Raw genomic sequence first — 8,615 nt, 5'->3', positions numbered from 1 at the left:
TTATAGGTATTGACTGGCCAGCTTTCCTTCCTTCACAATATAGTTCCGTGAAGGAAAATCTTCTCCCTTGAAGTATCTGTCTAGCATATCCTTTGTTCCAGCTGCATACCAGAGATTTTATGAACAATTAGTGAGAAAACTCTCAAGAATATCTGTGTATTTTTTATGATTCTTATTTTCTGCTTCCAAAGATGACAAAAAAGATAATTTAATGAGAGCATTAAAGATTTGTGCAATATAATTGACTTTCTGAATTATTTATGAGGAACATGGAGCATGATGCAATATAATTGACTTTTTGAATTATTTATGAGGTACGTTTGTCAATCAAAGCAATTGCTAGAAAGGAAGGGGTGAAATTGGATGAAATCGGACACCTGGCCATCTATTGTAGTCCTAGAGATATGGGGAGTCATAGCATGGTTTGGCATGGAGCGCCATGGATGATCTTTTGGAGCAGGTTGAGAAAACCAAACATCTCCACTGTAACCTGCATTGCAGAAAGTCCCAAGAGTTAGAAATGTACCTGTTTCCATCACTGCAATTGGCAGTTAGCAATGTGCCTGTTTCCATCACTGCAATTGGAAAACTAACTTGTTCTAACAAACAGGAACATAGTTTAGAAATTTAAAACAGAGAAAAACGATTCATAGTCTTGTAATTGCCTCCGAGAATGAATGACAAAACGACTACCAAAGCACAAAAGTACAGTCACATTGTTTTATTAGCAACTTATCATCATGCTCTTTCTGAATCTGAGAGAAATGTTTGATTATGGGACTTGTATGTCCATTATTGACACTGGGAAGGAGGAAATATGAAGAGGAGTTGAATAAATATAACTGACCTCCAATGTGTCCACTTGCAGAAGCATCAACAACTGCTTGAGCATCAATAATGGCCCCTCGAGCATTATTCACAATCAATACACCCTTCTTCAGCTTGCTGATTTTCTCCTTGTTAAACATTCCCCTATTGTAACCAAAAGGAAAGGGCAAGAGAAACAATAATTAGGTCTCTGTTCACAAGTTGTATAAAATATATAGGTGCTATTCATGTCTGAGTAAATAATGGGAGATATTATTTGTGAAATTGTGATAAGGCACACCTAGTTTTGTCAGAAAGAGGCATATTAATGACATGTACATCACATTTAGGTAGCATTTCATCAAGATTTGTCTCTAATGTTGCTCCAGTTTCCTTTTCCAATTCGGGTCTAATAGAAAGATGGCCGTGGTAAAGAAGCTTACAATTGAAGTGTTGTACAAAGGAACGCAATTCAATTCAACATCATGTAATGTTTATTATTATTAGATTGAAATTTTGAAACAAACAGCATGCATGCATAAGAATTATGGAGCACTGATTTTTGAAAAGAATTTTGCAACATCATGAAGTAGTACTAGATCCTAAGAATGAATACCTTCAAATGCTTAAGTAGTTCTTTGCCAATACGCCTTGCACCAATAGTACCAATAGTTTTCCCTTCTAGATCATATGACCTGTAAGAAATTGATGCCACTTTCCAATCACCCTCAACAATTTGCTTATATCCAGGCACAAAGTTTCGCATCAATATGAGAATGCGCATTAGCTCATCTTCTGCCACGGACACCACATTACTTGCTGTAAAAATTGTTGAAGAAGGCGTCAGCTAAATTATGAAGAATCATTGCAGAAACTTGTTCATACTAAAATGTCCATAGCGTGAATAGGGCAGTGACAAGCGGTATAATTTTAGAAATAGTACCTATAACTTCTGTGACAATCACACCAGCGGCTGCTGCAGCATTTAGATCAATGTGATCAGAACCAATACCAGCTGTCAAAAGAAGCTTTAAGTTCTTTGCCTTCTTGATCCTCTCTGCTGTCACATAGGCAGGGTGGAAAGACGTAGAAATCAAAACATGCACATCAGGTACATGCTTTTCAAGTTCTGCAAAGGAAATTAATTGTGTAAGTTTAGTCCGCAGTGGGTTACAATTCTCAAATGTAAAAGCAAGCAAGCAATACACTGATTTCGACGATCCATGGTAGCAAGAAGTAGGAAAGGGAAGGCATCCTAGAAAATGAATACATTGGATTGTGGATTAAACAACCACCCAACTTCAATTGTGAATAACCACAAGTCATTTATGACTTGTTCGACAAGATATATATTCTGTAAATCTCACTTTTTGAAGCAGCACATACGATACCATCTACATTGATTATTATTCAGGATACGAGGAACAAAAAGAAGTCTAGGACATAAACTATTCATCCATATCAATAACAACAACAGATAACACGATTTTATATCCCAAGGGGTGGGTCGCTCTTCACGGGAGCAAATCTCATTAAATACCTTGGGGTTACCAGCTGGTATTTGAGCTAGCAGTTGGTTACTACCCTCGTCGTCCATCTAGAAGAAATGGGGAAGAGGGAGGAAATCTGCAGGGGGCTAGCAAGATGCTTGGAACGCCTAAACTGTGGGACAATATTTTTCAGGACCCGAAAAAGAAAGATGACTCCAGGTGATGTGGAGTTGGTGTATGATGTTACTAGGTACCATATAATTATACCTCCCTCCCAGGTCAAAGACATATGAGTTGAGTTAGAAGGTCGTCTCAGGTTTCTAGGGAAACTATTTTTCAAGAAGATTCTACAATACAAGAATCAGCATAGATGGTGCCCTGTCCAGCAGTCAAAGAAACTCTACCAAGCAAAACCCTGCTGATACACATTTAGCATTAGCTTTAAATCTTTTTCTATGCTTTTGATGGCTAGTAACTACAGTAAGACAAATGAGACCTGCTAACAATTAGACCACAATTTATTCATTTATTACGAAGTCTGGTGTACATAGCTTGATGATGAGACCTGCTAACAATTAGACCACAATTTATTCATTTATTAAGAAGTTTGGTGTACATAGCTTGATGATGAGTGTGTCCTAGCACTCTATTGATAGCAGATAAAAAATCGCAATTCCAAATCAGTTATCATGATTTAAAGTTTCACGGGGCCAATTCGACATCACAATACATGTAGACTAGTAGGGAATTTAAATTCCATGTTATCACCTCACCAACACAGAGAACACATATAACCTAGCAGTATACATGGATACAGAAAGAAACATGGCATTTGGGGGGCTTCTAATAGTTTAAAGAAACAGATGGCGTTTAGCACAGCTCCCTTCAAGCGTTACCAAATGCATAATCAAGGAAAATTCCGGGAGGCCAAGTTTTGGGCAAGGATAAGGAAAAAATGCAGGACAAAATTGGAGAGTAGAACAAAAAAATAAAGATATACACGTATATATTTTGATGAAAATACATAAGCAATGGTGAGTGCGACAACATGACCTCCCTTCAGTCTCTTTCATATAAATTAATCACCCAGCAGAGGAGCAATGAACCCAACAGAGGTAAAAATAACCTAAATTGGGCTGGATGAGGGTTTTTATTACACAAGTTTCATTCAGTCAACTAAGTCATACTCATACTCAGAGGTCAAACTCGTGTTGACCGTCAAACTCTGTCAAAAAACAAGTTACAAGTTGGAAAATCAAACTCTGTGTCAACAACCAAGTTTAACTTAGACAAGTTGGAAAAATACATTTCCCTGAAACTCAGATAATGGCAGGTTCAAGCCACGATCCTGGTAACATTGGTTCAAACTTTCCCTTCTATGTTCTGAACCTACAGATCCCCTGCGCAACTTCTATGCATATGTTCGATGATGTTAAATTAAGAAGTTCAAAAAGACACATTAATTTTATTTTGCAGGAGTGATAACTTAGATATAACAACAAAAAAAATCACTGCTAACTTACCACAATCAAGACCTTCCTTGTCATCTGTCACAATGTACTGGTGACCATTAGATTCCAGCGATTCTCGTATGCCCAAAGCATTCTCAACACACCCGAGAAAGTTTGGATTGAGCGAAGCATATTCTTTGGCTTTATAAAAGACTCCAACAATTTGAAAAAAAAAATACTCTTTGTATAACGACCCTTTCATTCACATATTCATTTAAAAAAATAGTAATAGAAAATTTTCATTATGTCATGTTTTCAATACGTTGAAAACTTAAGGTTTTTGTAGTCATAGTCTTTGGTTTTAATTCCATGGTTGAAAAATTGCCAAAATTTTAAGGGTTTCCTAAGCCATGATATTTTATCTTTAACACCATGGCTAAAAATTGTTTGAACTTTAAGGCTTTTCAGAGATGTGATGTTTTATCTTTAATGTTGTGCCTGAAAACCATCGCAATTTTAAGGTTTTTTGAAGTTGTGACATTTTATCCTTAACGTCATTGCTGAAAATGTTGAAAATTCACCGTGAAAAAAAAAAAACATTATTACAACATACACACTTTTTGTTTTCAGGGTTTTTGTTGCACAAAAAAAAACTGGTTTTTAGTGGCTTTTACAGTCCGCCATTGCTGAAAATGTTGAAAATTCACCTTGAAAAAAAAACTGGTTTTTATTGGCTTTTACTGTCATTTTTAAAAAATGCTAAATATTTACCCCGAAAAGAAATAAAAATAAAAATAAAAATAAAAACATTATTCCCATGTATACATGTTGAAAAAGGCCCTATACACGTTGAAACAAGAACCACATAATTGGTACTTGTGAATTCATGAGTAATTGTTGAAATTGTACTTCACCAAAACTATTACAAATCCTAACCTTTACTCTTTATTTCCTAAACCGGATCTGCTAGTTTTGGTCATGTATGCAGCTATCTTTATCCTTGCCAGGAGCAATGAGAAGCTCATAGCAGTGCAAGTAGGAGTTGGCAGTCGAGTTTGATACAAAAAACATCAACCTTATGCACTACTTTTTAGGTGTTAAGATCACAAGGTATATGAGAGGTCTATAGTAGGGATTTTCAAGAGATTTCAAATGATTAATTATAAGCCCATGGTTCCAACGTTGGAGTTTATTGTGGATTCCAAGTCATATTTGGTGGTCCCTTTAGTGAATACCCTAACTTGATATTTTCATGCAATGAATATGTTAACCCAATTCATGCTTGACCTAGGGAAAATTTACTACAGTCCATTGCAAAGTATGTGATCTAATACTTGGAAGGGCACAAGTTGTTATGGATTGAGGTACATTGAGGATAGAGAGTTGATGTTTCATAGTTTTGTGGATTCAAATTGTGTAGGGGCACTAGTGCTAGGAAGAGCATTTCAAGGCATTGTTTTAGGTTTGGTGTCATGGATGATATAGTAGTTCAATAGGAAGCAAGAGGCAATGGCATTGAGTTCAACAAGTGCAAAGTATGTGGTGATTTAATTTGCAAATTACAAAACTATTTGGATTCAAAAGTTGATTGTAGAAGTGACAAATTAGGTGTTGTAGTCAACAACTATGTCTTGTCACAATTAAAGTTGCATCAGTGCCTTTGTGAACCCAATGTTTCACAATCACTCCAAGCATCCTCAAAGATATAATTTAGAAGGGAGTAGTTGTTCTTGAGTAGGTTCCCTGAAATTCACAGGTGGCAGGAATTTTGACTAGGCTCTTGGGAAAGGACAGACAAAGCTTGGTAGAGAACACTTTTGTCAAAGGGAGAGTGTTAAACTTTTTATCTTATTTTGTAAGAATTACATAGTCTTCCACCTCCTTGCACATGGTCTAATATAGAACCTAGAAGTACAGAAATGAAGTGGAACCCCATTTACCAGAGATTTACCCAAATACTATATATTCACCAAATCAGGCAACATAAACACTAAAAATTAAATACCAAGAAAAGTCAATGACTTGAATATGACTATAATCAAGAGAAACTTCAACATAGGATTATCTGAAAACCACACCAGGACAAGGTAGAAACCTACCCTTCCATACACAAAAAAAGGTTCATTTCTCTGCTAGTAGAAAAGATGCATAGCATTAGCTGAATCTGTGAGCCAACTTCATGCATCAATAGGCACAAAGGGCCAAAGTGCTGACTTCACTCTATTTTAGATTTTGTTTATTTCAAAACTACTAACCTATAAAATCAATCAGATGGAATGAGCTTCATGCTAATCTTGTATCATTCATTCCTGCATAATGCTTTGAAGCATCATTGGTCTCAGGAATGTATTTGACAGTTCAATATTTGATGCACTGTTTTATTCGAGGGAAGCGAGCTCTGTTCTGGCTCTTGCTTGTTATTCCAGATAAAGCAGCCTTCAACAGGATGAATCATCTGCTTTAGCATCCAACATGAATTTTTTATAGGTATTGACTGGCCAGCTTTCCTTCCTTCACAATATAATTCTGCGGAGGAAAATCTTCTCCCTTGAAGTATCTGTCTAGCATATCCTTTGTTCCAGCTGCATACCTTATCTGGAGTAGAGATTTTATGAACAATTAGTGAGAAAACTCTCAAGAATATCTGTGTATTTTTTACGATTCTTATTTTCTGCTTCCAAAGATGACAAAAAAGATAAATTAATGAGAGCATTAAAGCTTTGTGCAATATAATTGACTTTCTGAATTATTTATGAGGAACATGGAGCGTGATGCAATATAATTGACTTTTTGAATTATTTATGAGGTACGTTTGTCAATCAAAGCAATTGCTAAAAAGAAAGGGGTGAAATTGGATGAAATCAAACACCTGGTCATCTATTGTAGTCCCAGAGATATGGGGATTCATAGCATGGTTTGGCACGGAGCGCCATGGATGATCTTTTGGAGCAGGTTGAGCAAACCAAACATCTCCACTGTAACCTGCATTGCAGAAAGTCCCAAGAGTTAGCAATGTACCTGTTTCCATCACTGCAATTGGCAGTTAGCAATGTGCCTGTTTCCATCACTGCAATTGGCAAACTAACTTGTTCTAACAAACGGGAACATTGATAGTTTAGAAATTTAAAACACAGAAAAACGATTCATAGTCTTGTAATTGTCTCCGAAAATGAATGACAAAAGGACTGCCAAAGCACAAAAGTACAGTTACATTGTTTTAACAAACGGGAACATTGATAGTTTAGAAATTTAAAACACAGAAAAATGATTCATAGTCTTGTAATTGTCTCCGAAAATGAATGACAAAAGGACTGCCAAAGCACAAAAGTACAGTTACATTGTTTTATTAGCAACGTATCATCATGCTCTTTCTGAATCTGAGAGAAATGTTTGATGATGGGACTTGTATGTCCATTATTGACATTGGGAAGGAGGCAATATGAAGAGGAGTCGAATAAATATAACTGACCTCCAATGTGTCCACTTGCAGAAGCATCAGCAACTGCTTGAGCATCCATGATGGCCCCTCGAGCATTATTCGCAATCAATACACCCTTCTTCAGCTTGTTGATTTTCTCCTTGTTAAACTTTTCCCTATTGTAACCAAAAGGAAACCAAAAGGAAAGGGCAAGAGAAACAATAATAAGGTCTTTGTTCACAAGTTGTATAAAATATATAGGTGCTATTGATGTCTGAGTAAATAATGGGAGAGATTATTTATGAAATTGTGATAAGGCGCACCTAGTTTTGTCAGAAAGAGGCATATAGCCTAGCGGTATACATGGATACAGAAAGAAACAGGGCATTTGGGGGGCTTCTAACCGTTTAAAGAAAGAGATGGCATTTAGCACAGCTCCCTTCAAGCGTTACCAGATGCATAATCAAGGAAAATTCGGGGAGGCCAAGTTTTGGGCAAGGAGAAGGAAAAAATTCGGGACAAAATTGGAGAGTAGAACAAAAATATAAAGATATACACGGATATATTTTGATGGAAATATATAACCAATGGTGAGTGCGACAACATGACCTCCCTTCAGTCTCTTTCATAGAAATTAATCACCCAGTAGAGGAGCAATGAACCCAGCAGAGGTAAAAATAACCTAAATTGGGTTGGATGAGGGTTTTTATTACACAAGTTTCATTCAGTCAACTAAGTCATACTCATACTCAGAGGTCAAACTCGTGTTGACCGTCAAACTCTGTCAACAAGCAAGTTACAAGTTGGAAAATCAAACTCTGTGTCAACAACCAAGTTTGACTCAAACAAGTTGGAAAAATACATTTGCCTGAAACTCGGATAATGGCAAGTTCAAGCCACGATCCTGGTAACACTGGTTCAAACTTTCCCTTCTATGTTCTGAACCTACAGATCCCCTGCGCAACTTCTATGCATATATTCGATGATGTTAAATTAAGTTCAAAAAGACGCATTAATTTTCTATGTTCTGAACCTACAGATCCCCTGCGCAACTTCTATACATATGTTCGATGATGTTAAATTAAAAAGTTAAAAAAACACATTAATTTTATTTTATTTTGCAAAAGTGATAATTTAAACCTAACAACAAAAGAAATCACTGCTAACTTACCACAGTCAGGACCTTCCTTGTCATCTGTCACAATGTACTGGTGACCATTAGATTCCAACCATTCTCGTATGCTCAAGGCATTCTCGACACACCCGAGAAAGTTTGGATTGAGCGAAGCATATTCATTGGCTTTATAAAAAAACTCCAACAATTTTATTACTTCCTGCAGGTGCCTGAAACATAATAAGAGCATATAAATTAGAAAAATAGGAAGCAGAGAATGTAAGAAAATAAACCAGCCTACTTATACTTGTATCTCAGACCTTCATACGTATCAT

At 36.4% G+C, this 8,615-nt stretch overlaps 1 pseudogene; it reads right to left on the bottom strand.

The window, feature by feature from the left end:
* Nucleotides 1-8,606, bottom strand: LOC149182578 (formate dehydrogenase, chloroplastic/mitochondrial-like; annotated as a pseudogene).
* Between the last annotated feature and the right edge of the window lie 9 nt (nt 8,607-8,615).

The sequence above is a fragment of the Pinus tabuliformis genome, chromosome 3_2 (genome assembly GCF_031772625.1).
Source record: "Pinus tabuliformis cultivar Carrire ecotype Pingquan chromosome 3_2, CPIR1, whole genome shotgun sequence".
In the NCBI taxonomy this organism is placed as follows: Eukaryota; Viridiplantae; Streptophyta; class Pinopsida; order Pinales; family Pinaceae; genus Pinus; species Pinus tabuliformis.
This window is presented reverse-complemented; position numbering and strand designations above follow the sequence as displayed.